The 25,311-nt window shown below is 40.2% G+C and overlaps 1 long non-coding RNA gene across 1 annotated transcript; it reads left to right on the top strand.

Moving 5' to 3' along the window:
* The first annotated feature begins 17,697 nt into the window (after positions 1-17,697).
* On the top strand, positions 17,698-21,729 carry LOC120546290. Its single transcript, XR_005636854.1, has 2 exons — positions 17,698-18,156; positions 21,074-21,729. It is a non-coding gene; the product is annotated as an uncharacterized LOC120546290 (long non-coding RNA).
* The last annotated feature ends 3,582 nt before the right edge of the window (positions 21,730-25,311 follow it).

The raw sequence follows: 25,311 nt of genomic DNA, 5'->3' as shown, positions 1-25,311 counted from the left end.
ATTGTGTATGTCATTATCCAGCTCCCATGTATCTAGGCATCAAAGCCATTACAACAGGGAGTGGGAGGATAACTATACTCTCAAACTCTGTCTTTTCTATAAAGTCATTTGTAGCAATGGTGTTTCATTCAGGACTCTGACAGTGGCCTGGAATATTGAAGAGTTTGTGTCATTCTTAAGTACCAAGTATTGTGTATGTGCGCGTGTGTGTGTGTGTGTGTGTGTGTGTGTGTGTGTATACACCTTTGTGTACTTGTACTACCTGAATACAGATGGTCTATTATGGATGTAGAGAGCACTGAATGACAGCGCTTGCTGTTCTCGCAGCCAACAGAGGAACATTTACTGCTACACTGACTGAACTCAGATGGCTAGATGTGAACAAAAGGCTTTCTCCAAGCAGTTTTTAAAGTATCCATTGTACTACGAGTTTAGCAGGCTGGATCTCAGTGACTAGCAAGGACAAGAATCGATTGATCATTTCACCCAAAGCTCCTCGGCTTAAAGTCCTTGCATAATAAGTAATTGGTTGGCAAACGATTTGAATGCAAACATTGACAGTTGCTATTGAGTCTGTTCACCAGGGTGGGTAATTATTCAGCGGCATAAACTTATATACACTGCCGTTGTCTGCCTCAAATAGAGAACGCTTCAATCACCCCACAGCAGGTCTTATCGGTGTTGAGTCTCTTTTGTTGGCCATTCGTTGGAGTAAGAAAGTGCAGCTAGGGGGACAGTAAATGAACTGTCTTCTGAATTCAGCATGTGTATTAGTCCACGTCAAGTTTGGAAATTAAGAAGGCCTACAGGGGAAAACGCCCTTGAAAGTTCATAAAATGTCACTGAGCACATAAAATGCTCCTAAAATGATCTCAATAGGGAGAAAAAAATCTATCCTGTTATATATATTAGCAACGTTTATGACTAAAACAATATGGACAAAGATTATAGGATCGTTAAAACATTAAGACACTGGGACGCTTTCATTCCCCAGGAGCATTATATCATTGGTGTCCCCATCAAACGGCCAGTTTAAGCAACAGCAGCAGAGGATATTTATTACATAGTAGCACTGTGGTCAAATGAGGCAATGTGTCTGATACATTATCTTCTTCTCAGGCCCTCAGCTTGACTGTATTGCTTTGATAATATGCACCATGAAATACAATTTATAAATGAAAGGTTAACATCCTTAAGGTGTCTATTGCATTTTTACCCAATCTTGAGGCCCCGTTTTATAGAGGGGGCCTATGTCAAATAATTAAATATGTACTGTATATAGCTTTTATACCTCCTTAAACAAATAAGTGTTAATTTAAACCATCACCTGATGCAGGTCAGTATTCCAGTGGACCACAGCTCATTTGTGCCCCTGGGCCCTAACAGGTTAATTTAGCCCTGCTACTGTGAAGGTGGCAGTATGCTTGCTTGTACGACTTGCTGTCAAGCCTGCTGTCATAGAGAGGGGGGAGATTCGATAATTGTATAAATATGGGGAGAACAGTGCACATTATTTTGTTCTATAATTGTATTCTTGGACCTACACTTACCATTGATACATCTTTGAGTGTATCCACCAGTTTTCCACTTCATATTCACTGTTGTGGTACAAAATATTAAGCCCTTTGTCACAAGCATGCCTCAAAGGACTTTAAGGAGAAAGACCCTATCTGGATTTACTGATAAACGCAGTACAAAATGAAGCAATTAGTATGCAGCTACATAAAACAAACAATACAGTAAGCACAGCTAATTGCAGAGTCCTAACAACGCTACCATAACCCATACCTTACACTGGGTTCCCAACGGCAGGTTTCTGTATCAATGCCGTCTGAATTAAGTCTCAAACTAGGCAGCACTAGGGTCAGTCATATGAGTACAGTGAGAATAGATGTTTCATTGTAAAGGTTTTGAGGGTTTTCACTAGAATTTAATTGCAGCAGGATTTGGTGCCAGAGATGAGCAGCTGGGGAGGAAAATGCTCTGCTGCTTGCAGATTTTTTTTTCTTGATTCAGCAAGCTAACAGTATCCTGTAACTGGAGGACATGACAGGGTAGATGAAGGATGAAGATGCTGAATGATAGAGAAAAAGTGCACATGTAATGATTTACAGCACTCTATATGTCAACACAAACACTCCAATCTCCCTTGAATTGGACCCTGTATGTCGGAACACGTGTAATTTGGTCAAAATGTCTTTTCTATTTTTATTTGATGTTTAGGCAGAAGCATTTTGAGTTGAGTATTATAGGATTATATGAACTGGCGAGCTCGAAAAACACGACTTTACAAATTGCTTAACAATTAGAGTAAAAGGGTTGCTGATAAGTGGTCACATTGAAAGATAGATAAAATGGTAATGGATAGCAAGGTAAGTTCAGCAATGCATTCTGGGGCTAAAGCCTTAGCTGTAATTTAAGTTCTAAAACAAACTAGGAGTCACTATACTGATGCTTAAGTGGGAGTAATGTGTGTGGGCCGTTTGGTGATGGTAAAAAAGCCTGGCAGCAGAGTTTTGGACAAGCATGAATTGTTGGCTTGTAGGGAGTGTGACTTCATTCTCTGCTCAGAATGCCATTACTCTACTATATCTTTACAAAGCAAATACGTGCCTGCTGCTAATGTCGAGTACAGCCCCTTTAAAGCAGGGAGAGTTTCAGCATATTTATCACACCACCCCTGGAGTTTAAAGTAATTCCCACAACATGAGACTTGCAACACTTGATATCTCAGGCTCGATGCCCACGTCGACTTGTGTGTTGTTGTGCGTGGTCTAACAAGGACGACTGATGTATGTTAGTTTGAGAGGAAGTCACTTGCGGGAGATACGAGGTCTTCATGGGACTTTGTTAGTATCAAGAGTTGTTGAGTCTGTCTCCCAGTTGCTAAGGAGTCATCAATCCACAAGAGCTGTATCTCGGACCAATGGTTAATCTCTCCACTATCCTGCTCTGTCAGGATAAGTAACAATACTAAGTCTTCATTTGCCTCCTCTTGCCGCTCGCCTCCCTCATAAATAAACTAATTAACTTGGGCAGCTCTGGGTGAGTGAAGGAGACGTAAGCCGCCCCATGCACACACACACACAAATATTCACAGGGTTGCACACACCTGGACGTGCAAATGTACTCGGAGATATATATCCCAAACACACATGCACTTACGTATTCATTCCCGCTCACTCCTCCTTTCCTTCCACACTGTCAGGTTGTGCACAGGTCCAGATGAATACAAATCATCCCTCTCCTGTCTGTCTGGGTTTAGGGGATTGCAGCTCGGGTAAATAACCAGAAACAATGTGCAAACAAATGGAAGAAGAGATATCACAAAGGACCAACAGATACGGGGATGAACAGTTGGGCAGCTCTCCCATGACACCATTAGTCATCAGAGGGAAGAAATACTACTTCAACCACAGCGACAAGGACTTTATGTCAGGGATGATGATTCTTATCAAACATTAGTTGTTCTTACTGTATGTCCTCACATGAATTTAACTGCCATTCAGCCAGTGCCCTGATAGTCCAGATGATTAAGAAAACATAATTTGAATGGAAGAGGGAAATACATGATTAAGGGTCCAACAAGCGCCAGTTGGCCAGCCCACCACTTTTTCCAGACTGAAATATATTGAATGGATTGTCATGAAATGTTGTACATACATTCATAATCCCCAGAGAATGAATCATAAAGTCTTTAGTGATGCCCTGAGGTTTCCTCTAGCGCCACCATGAGGTTGACATTTTTGCTTCAGAGTGAAATGTTTCCACAACTATTGGGTGGATTGCTATGCAGTTTTGCATATGCATAAATGTGTCCTTCAGGATGAATCCTATAGCTTTGGTGATTCTGACTTTCCATCTAGTGCCATCGTAAGGTCAAAAAAAGCAATGTAATTTGTCCAATACATTGGTTTACACCTGCAAAACGTATTGCATTCAGCCTCAGCTGAGTTTTTTGCTGCTAATTAGCAAATGTTATTTTTCAAAAAGGCAAAGCTAAGTTGATGAACACGGTACCATTATTAACATTATACCCTCTAAACATCGGCATGTTAGCATTCTGATGTTCACATTTAGCTCAAAGCACTGTTGTGCATATGTACAGCCTCACAGAGGTTGTGGGTTGTAGTCAGGTATCACGTTCTAATAAGTCACCCTTTATTTAAATAATAATAATATATAAACATATTTTATAATGATCAAATAAGAACAACTTGATTTGAATTTGTAGCTCTTTTATTCACTAGGGAAGATGCCACTGACCTCTGACCACCTGATAAGAGAGCTGCAGGGCATCTGGATCAAAATAATTTTGTTTATTCCATTATTTATTTATACAATGGTTATTTTACAAAAAGGTCAGAGGTCAAACAGTCTGCTGAAACAAAAAGAAAAACAAAGTGTCACTTGAAGCAGCCAAAGGATTTTTTTTCAATGTTCTTCTTAATGTCTTATAAAGCATTAGTAAAAAATGTATTAATGATGAACTAAACCATTACTTTGAAGTGATTTATCCTTTTTAAAGAGGGATTTAGTAGAAAGTGATACCAGTCATTACATGAACTTCAACATTCATGAGGCAACACTTCTTAAATTTTGAAATCCTCAGTTTGCTTGTCAGCCTCGTAGTGAACTTTACAGTCTACTTGATAATTAGCGGGGCTTTATAACTGTGCATCTCATATCATCATGATGCAGCAGTATAAAGTCACTGATTGGGTAGCAGATAATGACTGCAATACTGTATATTCCCTCATGATACTGTTTGTACCTTCTCAGCAAATCGCTTCCTCCACATCTACCAAAGGCTCAAAAATAACTTCTCCTCCTCCTCCTCTGGGAAACAGATATTACTGTATACAAAAAGCCAATCTATTGCAAAAGCCCATTATTTTTGGGGAGTGCAGAGGAAGAGTGGTGGAAAGGTAATCCATTTTAATAGAGCTGTCTGTATTATTGGCAACTTTCCCTTCGTGCACCTCTTTTGAGTTTTCATATAAGACACTACATGCAGTAAGACTGTGTCAGCACAATACTGTAAATAATAAAAGAGCCACAGTAGCGATAGGAAACTGCAAGTCTTGAAATAGCTTTGAGGGGAGAGAATATTTATTCACTTTAATGATCAAGCACTTTATTGACTTTTTGGAAAATCCAATATTCAGCCTGCAAGCCAGGGAGAATCTTTCTCATCGCACTGCAATTTCACGATGGTCTCTGGGACTATAAGCATTTATAACCTTCGAACACACATCACACGCAGGCACATACAGACATCTCCACAGACCTAAATGTAGACAATGATGTACTTTATATGTACTTACGTGCACATATAACTCACGTAAGCCTTTAATGTGAGTCATAGATTACAAATAAATGTCCGTCATGAGTCATCTGTACCTGATAACATTTTAACTGTCATCACATTTTCAGGAGGGACAGCATTCAGACAAGCACCAATGCATGATGTTCATATACACTGTCATATACATATGGCTGTGTACAAACTCACATATGGAAACGTAAACCTGGTCTCTGGTCACACCTGGCTTTCTTTCTCTTGTTCCCAATGTCATATGCTGTTGGCCCCTCATCACACTGCAGTAGCCAAGGATGAGACAAAACATGATTTTGTCTGGCAGCCAGTTTCTGGCACTGCATTGATACATGGTAATCCAGCTGTCAGCGGGGAGCTGGGGTTTGGGGGGTGGCGGTGGGGGCTGCAATAGGGAAGAGAAGAGGAACACAACGAGAGAAACAAAGACAGGAGGATGGAGAAAGTAAAATAAATAAGTGGAAAACTGACATGTGGAGCACCATCTAGGAATGCAGTGGAGAGCTGGCTTTGCAGAAGTAAAGTCTATAAAAAAAGTGAAAAAATGCTAGTAAAAAAAACGTTTAATTAGATTGATATTAACGTGGCTATAATCAATATTATTATTTTATAATATATTATACATATATATTACGTATTACTAGATCACATGACGACTTATATAGTATGAGGGGTTGCTCGTGATCCAACAGAGAATTATCAGCTGTTCTTTATGTTATTGTTTTCATTTTACGGCTGTAACTTTACTGTTTTGGTTGACTCAAACCGCTCTCATCAGCGTAGTTTTTTCTACTGCAGTCGGCAGCTGTTTTCAGCGACAAAGTTCAGAGAAACTCACTGTACCCTAGCTGCTCACCACCAAATGGCATACAGACAAAGTTAGCAATTAGCTGGTAGACAAAGTGGAGCATTCAGCAGCTAAAGAACAAGATATTCCCTCACCAGTTGGTGGAGACCAAAAACAAAGATAAAAGGAAAGTGTAGGCTACATTAGACTTACATTCATCAGGTGCACACAAACATGGCTCCAAATGAATGCTAATATTAACTGCTGGATATGTAAGCAGGCAACGGTTTCCTAACAGGTTCACCAACTTAAAAGATAATTGAATGTTGTGTTTAGCTTGTTTCTGCTGCCCCTATGTGGCCCAATAAATCAAAGTCATTGCAACCTTAAACTGAGAGGTTTAAAGTTTTTAGTTCAACATGATCAAATAAGCTACAAATTGTAGCTTACAAATTTGTTAGCTGAGACAACATTCTTTCACACTGTTAGCTATCTAACAATAAAGCTGTCTAATTTTGTAATCAGTGCTATTCTTAGTAAGTTATTTCCCACGAAACTAGTTATCTAATGTGTAAATCATCTGTTTATATAGAGTCTAAATAAACAGATCATCTATATTATAGACCATTTACTTTTAGCTAATTTATCAAAATTCTGAAGGAAATAATCAGCTCCCAGCTAAACTCATAATTAACGGTGTATTTGTTGTTGAGACAGCAAAGTTTGACATGTAGAAGTGCAGTCAGCTGTTCACTGCCGTTACTTGTCACCACTCACTGACGTTCAGGCATGGAAGAGCCCACTTCCATGCTGGTAATTGTTTTGCACATAGACACCACAGAACATGATCCTGGAACCCAAGGTTTGATTATTAGCTGAGCAGGCAAGACCAATTCATCAGCGTCCCATGACCATCAGGAGTGCTGAACGATTGCCAGTAACACATTTGTGTGCAGATAAATTTGAGATATTCCATTAATGTCAGTTGGAATATGTTCAGCTCCTGTGTTCACCAACCCCTGTTATAATACCAATCACACAGCGGTGCATAAATGCAATAAATTATCCTGCTATGATAGTGAGAGAAGCTATCAGGAGATGAGCTGTCTGTACGGATGAAATATCTCCAGTCTCAGTATTGATGATGTATTGATTTTGCAGTTAGATGTTGAGGTTGATTTGATGGCAAATGTCCAGTGAAAGCTTTTCAATAAAGATTCTTGAGCAAATTATATTTCTCTTAAACCACTCAATTCTAAACTCACGCCTTAACCACAAGACTATCAAGCCAGTCAAACAAAAGTGTAGAAATGGGCAAAGCACATGCTTAATTGTATGCAATGTGGTTAACAGGCCTATATAATACACCTCATGTGAATAAAAGATCCCTAGAGGAGCTATCTAATGAGGCCCTGCACTCAAGTTGGACATTACTATATAAGTGTTTCTGCCCTGTTGCAATCAATTCTTACATTGACATTTAGTTAATTCAGGCCCATATCTCATTGTTAAAGTCTGTACACATTGTCCTTTGATCTAAAGCAACACTATGTAACTTTTCCCTCTTCGGTCCCCCTACAGGTTGTCTCATTGGAACTACAGCGCGAACGGCTGTAGTTCCAATGAGACAACTTGTAGGAAGACCGAAGAGGGAGAAGTTACACATGGCGTTTTTCCATTACATGGTACCTGCTCGACTCGCCTCGACTCTACTCGCCTTTTTTGGTTTTCCATTACGAAAAAAAGTCCCTGGTACCTGCTAACAGGTACATTTTTTTTAGTACCACCTCAGTCAAGGTTCCAAGCGAGCTGAGGCGATACCAAAAGGTGACGTGAAAACCTGCAGACTACTGATTGGTCGGAGAGAATCGTCACTAATCACCGCGTCATCACTGCTAGCGACAGAGAGTTTAGCCAGCTGTGTCTTCTGGCTGTGGAAACAACAACACACCTTCAACGTTCTATGTGTGTGTCGCGTTAGGTCACGGCAGTTTCCTGCGACGGCGCTATGACGACCAGCCGTGCTCGCCTCACGCATGAGGCGGTACTAAATCTGCAATGGAAAAATGAGGACGGGGTACCGAGGCCGAGTCAAGTCGAGCCGAACCGAGCCGAGTCGAGCAGGTACCATGTAATGGAAAAACGCCAATAGTGTTACTTTAATTCTCAATTTATGATTTACTTGTGTATCTCTGATTCTGTATTAGACCCAAATCTACTTTTGCCATTTTAACATCAATTTTTCTTATAATCAAATGGGTTAAAAGGATATTTTTATCAACCTATAAAGGAACACTCCACATCAAATTAAGAGATTTGTGGTCTTCACTGGATGGCGACAATGTTGATATAAAGTATGAGCTGTCAATCAGCTTGGTTTATCAATTATGTGATTAGTTAGCGGATTTGTTGTCCACAAATTGTGTAGTTGGAAAAGTACTTAACCTGTTGTATATTTAAACGGGTCAGATGCAACTACAGGCTTAGTGATGATGTGAAAGGAGGAGTGGTGGTTGAGGTTAGGTGGCATAGATCTATAGAAAGCCTATAGGTGGGATAATCCAGGCAACTCCTGTTGAGGTGAAGTCTGCGTCTACCTTGTTGCCCAGTTTCAGTGTAAATGATTCAAACATATTTGTGTCAGAATATATTCTGATATATCAAAAGATTTTTATGACATGAAAACATGGTTGTTGTGTGCAAATAAAAATGAAAGGAAAAAGTCAAATTCTTCAACTCAAAAGTTAAATCCTGTCAATGTATTTCAGATTGAAAGATGTTATCTTTTCATGCTGCGTTTGCCATGTTTACTCTAAGGATGAAACCCACTCTGCATGACATGGCTGTACCGATTTGAAAATCTTCCGTGTACCCTGATGTTCTTGCTGTAGTAGTGGAACACATTTAGCATTCACACATACACTTGGCAGTACTTAACTCCCCAAGCACACATATTGAGCAGCACCCAAACAACTGGTAGTGGTGGAAATCCTGAGGCAATACCAAACAAACAAGAGCAGCAACATTTGCGACATGTTGAACAGTCTGCCAGTCTGTATACTAATAACTTAAATCAATATGGGTCAGGTCAGAGCAATAATGACAACTAATATTTGGAGCGCTGTCTGCACTATAGACAGTATGACTCCAGGTCCAGAATTAGTGTAGCAGCAGCAGCAGCATGTAGCATTAACAGCAGTGTTGTGGAGCCCTGAGGAGGGCACTGTGGAGACGTGGACAGAAACAGACAAGTCTGGATTTAAAGGATACAGTTCAGCAGCACAGTTGATCTGATTGAAGCTTTGCTCTAATAGGGGCCATGGGATTGACTGATTATGCATATTGATAACTTCCTCTTGCTCAAGGGAAAGCAAAATTAACATTGTATATGGGCAATAAATACACACAAAGGATAGATATCTATCTATAAATTGCAGGAACGTCTGTCCGTCTGTCTGTGTGTGTGTGTGTGTGTGTGTGTGTGTGTGTGTGTGTGTGTGTGTGTGTGTTCGCGCATATCTCTCGAACCATTAGTCTGATGGACTTCAAACTTGACAGGTGTCTTGCTACGGCCATGAGTAAGTGCAGTGCGAAGTTTGACGTTGTCGTTGTCCGTGTTTGTGGCCGTGTTTGGTGGGAAGGTAACCTGCACGCCACACGCAGACGCTTTATAACAAACGCTTTATAAAAAAGCCATTTGCCAACACTAAATATCAAGCAAAAGCCAGACACTATATAGTATTAAGTTGCTGTGAGCTGTAGCCTATATTCACCACTTCTAAACAGAGGCAGAACATAATGTAATCTCAGAGATTATTCCTTCGCAGCGCTGTGCAATGCGAGAAAATCTCAGAGCTGAACTGGGCAAACACAGCACTTTTCATCAGACTCACCCTGGGTCAGGTTAATTAAGTCTACTGCTAACTTACCACACTAATAACATTACAGTCGCCAAAATACCCCCGCGAATCAAATCCCCTACTTCACGTTAACCGTCAAGCCACTAAACCTGTATGGAAATGAACACCTCTGCTGAAATGTTAAATTCGTCCATACGTTCATTCGTCATAACGATCATACGACACGAGACAACAACGTGTCTCTCTCTCTCTCTCTCTCTCTCTCGCTCTCTCTCTGCGCACACACACACAAACAGTCAGGTTCTGGTGGTTGATGAGTGCAGATATGTGGTGTTTAGCTCTCATAACGGGCCGGGTGGGTAGCGCACTGCCATGAGTCCATGACGCTAATGTCTGATTTCTCCACATTTTCATTGTGATATTTTGTGATTACATTCTGAATCTGCAACGTTCTCTGTCAGGTAAATCAGTAAGGTAGTATACGGTATACAGGGGAGTTGCATTTGAAGTGGTATGGATCCTTCTGTAAGTAATTTTGGGGTACAATAGTTTTGATGAATTCTACAAGCAGCAATACTACAGGCCAAGCAATCAGCCCATTCCAAACAGGCACATTTTCAACGGGCACTGCACTAGTTATTTTCAAAGACAATACAAATAATATACAAATTTCTGCCATGTACTTGCTAGTCTAAAGGTTGAAAATAGTTACTGTATAGCCTATGCTGTTTGATACTCATAACTAGCTGTCTGTCTACGCAAAGGGGTGTGTGTGTGTGTGTGTGTGTGTGTGTGTGTGTGTGTGTGTGTGTGTGTGTGTGTGTGTGAATGAGAGATCTAATCAATACATGAAGTGCAGGGCAGATAAGGAGCAAATACTCATTTATGAAGGTGTCACATGTAATATACAATATTAATGATTTTGAGTTAACAGTCATGTATAGCACCATCATGGAATCCATTGACAAGAAAAACAATGACTGGCTTGTTAAAGAAAGATACAATAAAAATGATTTATGTAGTGAGATCAGTTCAGTAATAGTGACACATCGGGCGCCCGGGTAGCTCAGTTGGTAGAGCGGGCGCCCATATATAGAGGTTTACTCCTCGACGCAGCGGGCCCGGATTCGACTCCGACCTGCGGCCCTCTGCATGTCATTCCCCCCTCTCTCTCCCTTTCATTTCTTCAGCTGTCCTGTCAATAAAGGCCTAAAAATGTCCCAAAAATAATCTTAAAAACAAAAAATTGAGTACAACATGACACAAAACCATCATGTCTTCAGTCTGTGCTTCATATTATGGTAATAACATGTGAATATTTGTTCTTATGATTCTTATTCAAGATGGGGGAAAGGAAGCGGTGTGTGTTACTAGCATGTAAAAAAAGAAACCGTGTGCGTGTGAAGGAAAGAGAGATGCTGAATGAGATGGACAACTAATCAATAGATGGAGTGCAGAGCAGATGAAGAGAGCAGATATTCATTTCTGAAGTAAATAGCCCCACGCTTCTTGTGACCAATTGAGTGTGTGATTGATTATTAAGCATACTCAGAGGAAACTCTCAGCAACATTGCGCAAGAGCCACAGTGACCTTGGTCCAGAGGCAATGTAGAAAATGAATATTTTCTACTGTATGAACCTATTCATATTCTGGAGCTGAAGCTCACAGTTGTTTAGCTCTGGGTAACACACTCCCTGCTTAAAACATCTCCCTTTCACTCATAAAGGATAGAGAATGTTTTGCTATCATATTCAATTTTGCCAGGTTAGTTGCTATAATTAGTATATTGATATTGAATCAAATAACTAAGTTATGTAAAAATGTACTGTATGCTACCTGGCCAGCAGAAGATATTTTGCTAAGGAGTTGGTGGAGACCAAAATAGAGCTAAAAGGAGAGTGAATATTACACTTTGGTTCATTGGGTGGCCAGAAACATGACTCCAAAAGGCAACTGTTTGCTAACAGGTTTGCCACATCAATGTGATATGTCAGTGTTGTGTTTACAGCTTGTTTCCAATGCCACCAAGTAGCCAAAAAAATAAATAAATCAAAAATCAGTTAAGGCAGGCTTAACATTATCTCAAATGTCTGCATATGAGGCATAATTTGACAACGTATCCTCTAGGGCTGTTGAAATTAATCATTGCATTGTTCCATCGCGATCTAGACGATTCTGCATCGATGCAGTGACAGACCATAATCGATTATTGCCTACTGATGTTACTCGTTGATTTTCCGGTCGTTGCTTTTTTTTTTTTGCCTTTTGTCTGTTGTCCGCTGTGTTCAGACTCCGCTACATTCAGGATGTGTCTTTTTTAAGGGCAGATACAATAAAAAGGGGAGTTCACATAAATCTGACTGCTTGAATTTGTTGATGAAAACCATGTGTAGCAATATATAATAATATTGAGGTGACGCATCGCGATGCATCGGGATATCGAATCGATTCGAATCGTTGACAGGATAATCGTAATCGAATTGACCAGTGAAGATTCACACCCCTAGTATCCTCATACAATGGTTCTCATGATATCTACAGCGATCCCCTGGGTGAAAGTCCTGTGTTTGTTTGACATCCTCCCCGACCTCCATTCTACACGGAATTTGTCGCTCTGGAGGCCTGCACGTCATGGCTCACAATTATGTGGGTTATATACAAATAATATAGTGCATTAATTTTCGTAGGTATAATAAAACAGAAACCTACAGTTCATAGCACAGTCATACTGTAGTTTTAAAGCCCAAAAGCCCAAAATATTCCTTGAAATTGTAATGTAATGTAAGTGTAGATACACAAATAAATTAAAAGTAACAGGATCGTGTAATGAACATTTGACGAATGATGTTGAGCGTAAGAAATATTGATTACCAGAGAGGGAACATAAGGTGGAAAAAATGTAATATGATTGCAGTGTATACGGGGATGTTAGAATAGTGAGACATAAGATCAAATAAATAACGTTGAAGCAACCAATTCCAGACATCCAGCCTTGATCCTTGTGCAATTTAGTGTAGTGAATGATGCATCTTTCTCATTACTAAGTGCACAGAAGAAAAGGCGAGGTCTTTATAGTTTGGACTACAGTAGGCAGCAAATCATTGCCACAACCGGGCAACTTTAACAGCAGAGATGCTTTTGAAGAACTGCATTTTATAGGTTTCATACTAAAAGAGGAATTCAAATTGGGGTTTAACTTTACTCTGAGGGCATAAAAATAGGTCAGTGTATACTGTACCTCTTCTGATATTTCTAAGGGCAATATTCTCTTTTGAAAGTCTTGGTGGAACCTGAGGACATGAAAGCAACTCATTAAAGAAACAGATTTTTCACTGGATTTATGATATATCAGGAGTCTCTTTCAGGTTGAACATCTAATTAGAGTTCTTTCTAGGGAAGTGCCATACTGCAGGAATGACTGCAATAAAGACAGGAATACTTTAGCTAAAACAGGACCTGGAAATGGAGATTTTGAAACATGGACAGGCTTGACAGATTCTGGCCTGACTGGCCTCAGTTTTCTGGCTTGATATTTGAACAAAATGAAAAGTGTTCCTTTTTCCTCTTTTTTTCCGGCAGAATCCTCAAAAGGAATCTGTCATTTTTCATCCAGATATGATAGATTATGCTTTCAGTACAGCAGCTTACAACAACGTGGTGTTCACTGTGACATAAAAAAAAAACTAAAGTAGACAGAGATGTGAGAACAGATGATGCTCACACAGGTATAATAGTACACATGCAGGCACAGACAGATCTGTGCGTGTGTATGCACATGTACATGCACACAAGGTATTTTAAGGCAACATAAATCCCCAGCAAAAAATTGCCTGGGGATTTGGAATCAGAGCAACGCCTGCAATTGATTCTGATGTTTGTCCACTCTCTCTGCATCCAAATGAGGACAGGAAACACATGCAAATACTGACAATCCAACCAAGATAGTCTCAGCACTTAAGCCTTAACATTATGGCTCTGTGTTTGTTGAAGTGCACATGTATAAGAATGCAAATCACTGGTTAAGTTTCATAGACATGATTGGAGTTACAGAACCTTGTTTTGTTCCTATTTTACTGCTTCCATTCAGTCCTCTGCAAGCTCATGCTTCCTACATACTGGATACTCTGACCACAGTGACACTGTAAAATACGAATTCACCTTAAATACCCAGTAAAAATGAAAGTTTTATTTATTTTTTTATCAGTGAACCTCACATTTAAGTAGTTTAAAAAAATGAAAAAAGGGCCCAAAATTGAAAAAACCCATTCCTACAGGGAGTTTGAACTGAAGATGTTGTTCTTTAAACACTGTGAAAGGTGACGTACCCAACCTGAACACGTGGGCATGACATTTTGCTTTAGTTCATCTGTTGTGTGCTTACAATAAATACATGTCTTATATCACCGCGTCTCTCAACTCCACCTCTCCTTTTTTATACTCACCAGAAGAAATACATTGTATCTGGATACTCATACCACTGCTGAACCATTTAAGAAGGGAATGAAATATTGTTCTCAGAAGACAAAAAAAGACACAAAACATACCCATTTCAGGAAAGTCACAGAATGATAAAACAGCACAGTGTCTGAGTTGCAGTTGGGTACATTTTCATTACAGCTGGGGAAAATTGCCAGTGCCGTCGGCCCTTTCATTTAAAGATAGAAACCATGAGGGATCTAACAGATGTCAAAATTTTGACATGAAACTCAGCGCTTCCGTCGAACATTCCATCATCTGCGAAACAATAAAAAAAGTACCGATTTGGCACAGGTCCACGGAGAATTTGCAGTTTTGCAATGAGCCAGCCACATTCCATGTCAGGCATTGTGACCATCAAGTCGGACGATTAAGTTCTTCCTACTGTGAGATCACTTGCGCAGCATTGCTTGCACTGTTGAGAAATCCCTTTCCATGCATATTTATACACATGTTATGCTCTGATTGTGAGTGTTCAATTTACATATGCCTTGCACATTGTCACTCCTTGTCTTCCTGTTAGTCGGCTGCAAATCTTCATGATTACACATTTATTTGCATCCATTAGTGAGGTGATTCTGATATGGTTCTCTCTAATGGCATACGCTCATGTCGCTGCATGACCCCCTGAAGACCTATTATGTGGTCCCCATATCTTTGCCCATTTTGTACATGTTACACTTAATCACATACATCATGTTTCCACTCAGATGGTGCAGAGAGAGAACACTTTAGCCAAGTGCTGTGTCACAAACCCCATCGCCTTGAGCATGTTTTCCCTGTATGTCTGGGTTTTGTTTTTGTGTTTTGTGTTACGTTCCTGAACGCACCACGTTCCGGTTGCAGGGCAACGAGTGCTAGGCGGGAATTCCAGGAGCACCTGAACCTGCTCTCACCTGTTCCTCATCAGCAATCTACACACCTGGTCCTGATCATCATCACAACACTATTTAAGCTGTGAGCTGACATCCAGTCCTTGCCGGATCTTTAGCCATACGTGGACGTTGTGCTTGCGTGTCAGCCTAAATCGTTCGCTAGTCAGTCTCTGTTCGCTTTGTTCGTTTATGCTTGTTTGCTTAACTGTTTCCTGTTCCTCTGTCTTCAGTACCTTCACCCTGGAATTCCCTTCACCCCTGCCTAGCAACCAGAACCATCTACTACGTCGTTCCATCAAGATCCCTGCCCACCAGTACTTACCTCCCAACACGTTCGTCACCACCATCAGCATTCCATCACCCGTACTCACCTGTCTACACGTCTGGCATTATCTTTTCAGTTATGTTTTTGTCATCAATAAATATTCACCTTTTTTCACCACCTACCTTGTCCTGGTCTGCTTTGGGTTCAGAACATGAGAGGTCTGACATGCTGTCCGTGCCAAACTGTACTTTCATTTCCCATTCTCAGCAGGGGATTTCTGAGCCCACCCATACCGTATATCAACGCGGTCTCACGGCAGTTCGTGAAATGGTCACGTTATTTTTCATCTATTGATTTGTGTACCAGGACAAGATAGATGTAAGCATCTATATGGAGGTTGGGTTTAGGAGAAGAAGAACGGAGAAAGGACACTGGGGGACTCTAGGGGACGCGCGACAATAATGGGACGGTTTGTTTAGGAAAAGAACAACGGGGAATCCACATCCACCACCCCAACCAACTTCCCTACGTGGATTTTCGGCATTTCGTACTGGTCACTACCGTAGTCGTGCTGTGATCACGAAAGATGCTTCCCATTGAAATACATTACTTTGTTCGTGTACACGAATCAATAGATATATTATATTGTAAATAACGTGACCATTTCACAAACTGCCACGAGACTGGGTTGCGTATAAAGTGCTGTTTATGTTGTGCTTGTGAGCAGAGCGACGGTGTGATGGTGCCTGCCCACGACTGAGCAGTAATGACATCACGGTCATCTGACTGGCTCAAGCGTGTGTGGCCGTGCAGGGGACAGGAAGCGAGACACGGTGACACTTAAAAGACTACTCACTTTGTTGAGCATTCAGCAGTGCTTTGGGTCGTCCGTAACATCAGAGCTGTTGTTGTTTGGAGCTGAGATACACTCCTGGGTTTTTGTTTCATTCGTCTCGCAGATAGCAGCCTCAGCTACCCTTGGTTGAGCTTTTTTTCACAGCTGCAGTAAAAGTCCATTACTCCCTTGCAATATTAATCTCAACACTTCCTGCTGCTGTTTAACAGTAAAAGCCTTCCAGCGGTGCAGTATCAGAGTTTAGCTCAGCATAGGTATTCAGCCCAGGGGAAATCTGCCCATATTGTCTTTTTCTTCTTATCTATTACTTCTTTCATTGTTATGCAGGTGACTGCCTCTTATGTCTCAGTATGTTCTGCAATCTTCTAAAGCTTTTGCACATTTTGAATCCCATAGTTTTTCCTGAATTGTTGTGTTGGGATTTTTGGTTGAATGTTTTATAACCTTCGTTTAGTATATTATTAATATTCAGTTTTCTTTGATGTACGCCACCACTAGCTGCTGCAATGTAACAGGGATTAATGTTTCATTGCATCAGATCGTATTAGAAATAATCAAAGTCTGAATAGTGAAAGATATAGAACATGGGTCGTTTTTATTTTTGAAAATGAAAAGAACATAAACAAAATTCAGAGAAAAATCTAAATATTAAAGATTTGGAGGAAAAGAACATGAAATGGAACATGAACTTCAGTTGCAGCTACATGTGGCAGGGCTCACTGTAAAGCTGTCAATTTTGTAAAATTCCTCTCCCTGTGATAATGCACAGACATAGACATGTCAGTGTCTTAAGTTGAATTGAATGACCTGATTTGGTCGGCAACATTTTTTTTGTGTGGATGCTATGCATTATGCAACTGTTTAAGTAAGACTTTATGCCAGGCTTTTATGCAGCCATCTGTTGCAGGCTGCTTTTCAATATAACTACTAATTAGGCAAATTGTTCAGAACGAGCTGTTAATAAATTGGACCCCTGCCCTCCCGTATCTTTGCAATTTCCTCTCAGGAAACAAGGTAATATAGCCCTACATTTTCTTCAAGCTAGCCATAACCTTTTATTAGGCTACTGTTAACTATTACTTTAATTAATTATTAAGTCGTTCTTTAGCTATGTAGTCCTACAGCCTGTTGCTATTTCTTCCCCAGTTCATAGTTTTTTAAAAAGTGGTGAAACAGCCCCCCCCCCGGATTGTAACAGCTGGTAAACGTCAGTGAGTGTTGTGGTAAGAAAAGAGTATTGCACACGAAAAACCCGAAGGAGAGAAGCCAGATGAAATTAATATCCAGAGATAAATATTTGTGTGTCAAACAGTAGGCTAAGATGCGGCCATTTTATTGACACTGTAAATGGACAGTAGCCTACTCTGGACAACAAAACTGTTAAGTGAAGTTTGAAAGGAGTTGGACTCTGGCTTAAGTCCAAACTAATTTAAAAGTGAACTAACCTACATGACTGAAATTAAACAACTGGGAGAGTTAGCTTTTTTTGCAGTAACGTTACTGACATTAGCTAACGTTACTTTTAGTTTGCTAGCACATGCAGCGTTGGAGGCCAATGGAGGGTGGAAATGACGATGTCTGTCAACAACTCCACAGAAGTACCATGGCAGCACCAAGTGCAGAAGTTAGCTACATGACATGGCTATTTTGACCACTTCGCCTCCATGAATGGAAGAAGAGACGACTTTAGCTTCAGAGGTGAGACAAACACTGTTTTTGTTTGCTCTGCTCGCTGGTGGTTTAGCTAGCTAACTGTTGACATGTTGAAGGTTTTAACGTTATATCGGTGAAATGATAACGAAGCGTGTGTGTTATTGCCCACATGCTCTACACAGACACAATAAGCAGGAGGCAAAACAAAATTTTGGAATTCGCCCAATTTGGTATTCATTAACTTTAGTTTTTAATTTACCTGTTGACTGTGTAATTTGTGCATGTCTGCCTGTGTAGACTAGAGGGCCTGGCACAGGTAGTTGCTTGTTAGTAGTTTTTTTTTTTAAGTTCTGTTTGTGCAGTATCATGAGTAATTAGCAATTACCTCTGTTGGGTCTTGTGGGCTATTTTTTTGTTTGCTCAGCATATAGGTAAAATGAGTGTAAGTCATGTATTCAATACATGCATTGGTACTTTTTCATGTGAACATAAACGTAAAAAAAATCTGTGAACGATAGTGTGCTTTTCAGCATTAAATACCATGTATCAAGAAAAGTCTTGTAGAACTGTACAGGCATTTATCTTTAATTTGTACAATATTTCTTTTGAATTGAATTTAAATATGTTGTCTAAATGTTATCCAGTGGTTAACTTATTTAATGTTATGTATTTTTGAAATACACCACAATGTGGCCGTGGTGGCTCAGTTGGCAGAGCAGGTGCACATATTGGCTAGGATTGTCTTTAAAATCCAAAATTTAGATTGTAAATAACAATTTCCATTGCCTTTCTTGTGACAATATTTAATCACTTTAATATGTTACAGATAAGGGGAGGGAATATGGATAACATTTTCTATGATGACCAGTGTAATCAGGGTGCGATTTGTGTTTTTTGATCATGCACAACTAAACAAAACATGCAATTAAATCCCCCTTTCAATAGCATGGATATAGTGCCACTCGGCCAGCCATGCCAAAACACTTATTCATGAATTTAGTTAACTTATATGCAATGGAAAATAATCTCAAAATTAAATAGCACAACGCGGTGTCAACATAAAACACGTTGGAGAGCGGAGTTCATTTCATGACGAAAACTAAATACTTTAACCCAAAAAATAGTGTTTTAATCCAAACTACAATCTTTTCCCTAAACTTAACTAGTCATTTTGGTGCCTAAACTTAACTGTCATCGCCGCATGACGCTCACTTTTTCTGGCTAAACTTCAGCAGAGGCAAGGATATGGAGACCGCCCCCCCCTGGCAAATCGCACCCTGTTTGTAATTTTATATCTTGATAGTGATGAACAATATATTTATATGGTAACATTTTTGGGAAGCTTTATCTATAAAATAACCAAATGGAATCGATGCGATTCCTTTGAAGTCAACAGCATGTTCTTCCATTATTGTTGTTTTACAGTTGATTCTAAGTGCAGGTTAATGACATCAGCACACAGTTGTTCCACTAATTGGTGACAATGCAGGAATGTGTGGCTCCATAGTGTTGCTCAGTATAGCACAGATTACTGTTGATCACATAATGTAGCGGTTCATGTTCCCTTGACTAAATGTCCGTAGTTAACGAGTCATGAAGATTTGCAGTGTGCAGTCATCCCCTGTGCTGCTGGTGGTGTTGTTTTTTATGTCGTAAACATCTGATCTTTTGAAAAAAAAAAAATGTCATCAGTTTGCAACACCTGCCTTAATGACATTAACTGACATTACTAATGTTCTGTTAAATTAATGAAGCTGACCTTTGTGACATCATGCATATATTTATGAATGGAAGATAATTTATTACACCATGAAAGTTTGACCTGACCAAAATAGCCTTTTAATCTTCTTGAGAAGGAAGTGTATTGTTTCACTTTGTGTGGAAAAAACCTCTCTTCCACAAAACCTGCAAAGAAATCTTCCATTTCCTGTAAATATAGTTACCATAATCAAAATATTTCAGGGTGCTGTATGCTGTTTTCTCTATGTTGGCTGTGCAGAGTTGGTTTCTTCCAAACGGTCAGAGGTGCCTACCATTAACACCCAAAGCCAAGTCAGAACACTTACTATCTACGGCTGTTTTAATTTCTTCTGAAGCAGCTTCCTCAAATTGTTTACTTCCAGTGTAACGCGAGCTAATCCTTACACGCTTGTCAAGTCCCCACGTTGTAATGCTGAGGTTTTTGCTTGGAAAGCTGCCGCTTTAATTCAGTCTCACCTTATTCTGTGAATGGGAAGGTATTAAACGACTCCCAAGTCCCTCATCCTTTTGTGTCGCTCTCCAATGGCAATACCCATAGTATGAATATGTTATTTCAGTAATTTGCCAAGAATCGCATTTAAAAAGAGGCTCCATAAAACACCCTGCTTTTGAAGAAATCCTGAAGAAGATGATTACATATTCTCCTGTGTGCACTGGCTGTTCTTATCAATTGATTAGATAGTTTAGGCAACAGCAGACTCATTTTACGAGGCACAAAAGAGTCATTTACATTTTGTTATTGCATCCAAGGGTCATAAATGTCACTTAGGCATGGTTTAGCTTTTACTGATTGGTTATTGTTTTAGGGGTTATAGTCTATAAAATGAAGTCTCTACGTTTCCAAATGGACATAAACCTTTTAAGTTTGGATTAAACTTGAGATTTAGACATTTTCAAGATTAGCTGACAACTAACATTTCCTCATGTTGTTGCTTCTATCACAAAATGTTTATGGAAAGTATGAATGCTGAGCCGTAACTGTAACCAGTCTGAAATTTAAGCTGAAGGCATTTTTAGACTCCGAGGGGAAAGATGCTACGCTCTACTTGTTAAAATCTTTCTGCGTTCAATCCTGCATAAGTATTGTAACTCATTTCCAGTGGATCTCTCCTTATTGAATTGATGTGCATACAGTGAGGGAAGGGATGGCTAAAGCAGATAAACAGAGGTTTTTTTCTTTTGTTTTTTTCTTTAAATACAGAGTGATGATCATGCCATGCACAGTCCCAATCTGGTCAGGTGTACTCAAGGCTGAGCACTAAAGAGGAGGAGGGCTAATGGGCTATTTCTCACCTCTGTAGAGCATAACTCTGCCATCTGCTGCAGGGAGTCTCTCTTAGCGCCTCGCTCCTCTCTCTGGAACAGCGAATGGACAAATGGCAACCTGAGAGTCGCACTCAGCAGCTGAATACAGGACTGGGCGCACATGGACTTATTGCTATTTTCCCTTGGCTCATCTTGTCCCTCCGCCACTTCCTCTCACCACCTTTTGTCAATTTTACTTGTATAGCCCAATGTTGCGAATCACAAATTTGCCTGAAGGGGCTTTACAATCTGTACGGGATACAACACTTTCTGAACCCATGATTAGGATGAGGAAGAACTCCTCCAGAAAAAAACTTAAACGGGGACGAAAAGGTGGAAGAAACCTCAGGAAAAGCCACAGAGCAGGGGTCCCTCTTCTAGGACAGACAGACATGCAACGGATGTCTTTCTCTGTTGCTCTGACTTTTCTTACTGTGTCCTCCAAAAAATATTGACACAGTCGCATGCATGCACAAGCAAACTGATGCTTCTTCCAAACTTGTTTGAGTTTTTTAAGAAATTAAATGCCTAATTAAAAGTCTTGAAACTACATAGACTGCAACCTTTTTCTGACAAAAGCATCACCCATCTAGAAATACCCAAAACAACTTGCAGTACATTTATCATTTGACGGTAAGTGGGTGTTCCTGGGTGTTTTTGTCGCTGTGTCACGTTTGAGCACTCGACTACAAAACTGGGTGAACCCAACTTCACAACATGCTCCTCACTTCTCCATCCAGTAATTTTCTCCAACTTGTTATAGACGTCTGAACCCTGGCCCCATGCTAAAATAAGCCGAGGCAGATCAGGCGTCCGCTTTGTGCCTCGGCCCACTCTGTTAAGTCTTCTGCGGTGAGGACAGATAAGCAAACCTGGGAGAGATGCTATCGCACCGCTGGGTTAAAGAAACTGACAACTCCATCACCCCTACTCAGATCAGAAGGGAACTGAAGAGCAATGCATATAGAGCAGTTTGAGATGAATCCTTATGAATCCTATGATTCTCTATATGGCCATTATGCTTCTCTGTGGGATGCTTCACACAGGATATAACTGCATACGAGGGCAGACTTGGAATAAATGAGTGGGAGGGGAGGCATTCTCAGCCAACAGTGTGACATGACGCACTAATGTGCTGCAATTCGTCTTGGTTTCTATATATGTTTGTCACACATTTACTTTGCAATTCTTTTTTTATCTGGTTCAGATGTATTGGGAAACAGCTTTAAGTGCCTCTCTGACCTAAGGACAGTGGCAAGGTGAAATTTAGAAGGTTACGCAACTGCAGGCCAGTCCAGGAGGAGAAAATTACAACAATTTAGCACAGTGACAAGCCAGGCCTGGAGGCACGAAGCCATATCACTCATGTTCCCTCATGTATGACAGCCGGGGCACGCTGCCCTCTCTGACGCCTTAGGAACACAATAATGACTGCACATTGTGTGTCTTTGTGTGCATCTATGTTTGCCTGCGCCCATTTGTGTGAGTGCAGACTGTGTTTATATGCATACGTATGTGTGAAGGCGCAGTGCTGCTAAAGCAAGCCTCGGCTCTGCAGAACAAGGGGAGTCGTGTTTCCTCTGATGAGCAACACAGTCAGACGATTAGGCATTGTTTTAGTAATATGGTGGCGTTCTGCCTCCAGCCTGCAAGCTGAGGCTGAACACAGAGGCATCTGTATCCGCATCCTCTGAACAGTCTGAACATGTACTTGGTATTCCTGATAGGACAGAGCTGGCTAACTGAGCTTTCCTGGTGGTACATTGGAATAGCAGTACAAAAAAAAAAAACCAGCAGCTATGCATAGGCTCTGAGTCAACTGAATGGGCTGTGTGTTCATGACAGGAGGAGAATAATTGGTCCAATTTATGCTGTGTGGATTTATGGCAAGCTGTCGCACATTTGGTACAGGCCTTCATGTTTTTTCTTTTCCTTCGATTTGTCATTGATGCGTCAGGGTTGAAATGAATGGGAGCGCATAAACATGTGTGATGCTTTCAATGTTGGTAATGTTTCCGGAAGATAAAAAGAAGGGGTTTGTGTACAAACAAACTCATTAAAGTAATCCGAATGTTTTTATTTTGCCATTAAACCCAGTAAAACAGCCCAAATGGAAAGATGGAAATGGGATTCTGGCGACTGCAACAGAAATCAGAAAATGTCATCAGCATCATGGTGCATGCGCTCACACTCGTTTCATTTCAGTGTATCCCAGAGCCAAGTCCAAGTTCTCTGCACTGTGATTCTGTCTTTTGCACATGGATTGTCCTTCAAGGTTCTAGGAGTGTTAGACTGAGAGATCAATGAAATGTTCTTATTAGTGTCAGACATGAAGAATAATGTGTTCCTCCTGTAGACTTGTTATGTTGATCTGTATCGGTGCATCTATCAGTTCAGAGTCAGACCTAGGCTGCTGATTTGAAATACAAATACTGAAGTGAATACAATTGATGCTGCTGTGCACACCTATACATTGGCCTTACAAATACAGGCTTACCGCAAGCATGATAAGCTCTCTTTCTGAAAAATCTTAACAAGGTACTGTGACATTTTCATGAAATGTGTGATTTCTGTGTATGTTTGTGGCATGAGCTGTGGTATGCACAGACAAATATCCAAGGTTAGTTATGTTAAAGGTCCAATATGTAATATATTTACTGTAATAAATCCAAAAATGAACCCAATGCATCATCAGATATTAAGGAAACAAGCTAAGTTGAAATACTATCTTTTCTGACAACAATAAATATATATATATATATATATATATATATATATATATATATATATAAATTAAATAAATATAAATAAATATTATATAACACACACACACAGTATAACAATACAATAGAATTTAGAAATTTACAAAAAATATACAATAATTGAAAAAAGGGAAGGAATAGTGCAATATCAGTATGGTCTGAGATTTAATATTTGAATATAAATACAGTGCAAGGCAGTTCAGTGCAATGGTCAAATATTAACAATTATGTAATTGTAAGATTGAAAATATACATGAGGTAGACGAGCAGAACAGTGTTCATTGACTTTGTTCAGTGTTACGGTGGGGGGGACTATTTGGGGAGTGTTGAGCAGAGTGACTGCTTGGGGAAAGAAACTGTCTTTGTGTCGGCTGGTTCTGGCGAACAGTGGCCTGTATCACGTACCAGAGGGAAGGAGTTTGGGACCAGGATATGATGCAGAGATTTTTGCTGCCCTTTTCCTGACCCTGGACCGGTACAGGTCCTGGATGGAGGGAAGGTCAGCAACAGTGATCCTCTCTGCAGCCCAAATTGTCCGTTGCAGTCTGGCCCAGTCTCGTTTGGTGGCTGACCCAAACCAGACAGTGATGGAGGTGCAGATGATAGACTTAATGATGGCTGAGTAGAAAGTGGTCAGCAGCTCCGTAGGCAGATTAAACTTCCTTATCTGCCGCAGGAAGAATAACCTCTGCTGGGCCTTTTTCTGGACAGAGTCAATGTGGGGAGACCATATCAGGTCCTGTGAAATGGTTGAATCCAGGAACCTAAAGGAATCCACCGTGGACATTGTGTCGTTCTGGATGGTAGAGGGGGAGAGAAGGAGAGAAGCCTCCTTGTCGGTTAACGGTTAATGATCAGTAAACGAGAGTCCGCTGTCGGTCAGAAAATAAAAAATTACGTCCCTAAATATATTATAATAGGGATGTCCCACTCTAATCCAAATGCTCAGAATTGGTGCCAGTCCAGAGATGCTTTGGTTTGCTCCACATATTCATGTGTCAGCTGTCATTACACTATGGAACCATGCAGCTTTCTGAATTAATTAATCATGAGTGAAGCACATACCATTCAAAATGAATATACTGCAGCTAGGAGTTTCAACTGGTGACAACTAAAAAAAAAAAAAAAAACATTTTTGTTTGCAAGTGTAGGCTATATCACACCTCAATTGTTGCTGTTGGTTGAAAACTGTATTTGAACTTCAGCATTTTGTTCATGCTGGAGATGAAAAGCAAAGCAAACCTTTCTACCTCAACAGATCCACATTGTACACCTTAATGAATCAATCATCATTTCTTTTGATAAAATATTGCCTTCTCATAAATGAAAATGCACCAAAATTTGCTGAATTGTCCATGCAAAATGATCTGGG

Source organism: Perca fluviatilis, chromosome 18 (assembly GCF_010015445.1).
Source record: "Perca fluviatilis chromosome 18, GENO_Pfluv_1.0, whole genome shotgun sequence".
Classification (NCBI taxonomy): Eukaryota; Metazoa; Chordata; class Actinopteri; order Perciformes; family Percidae; genus Perca; species Perca fluviatilis.
The sequence above is the reverse complement of the archived record's forward strand: the minus strand, read 5'-3'. Positions and strand labels throughout refer to the sequence as shown.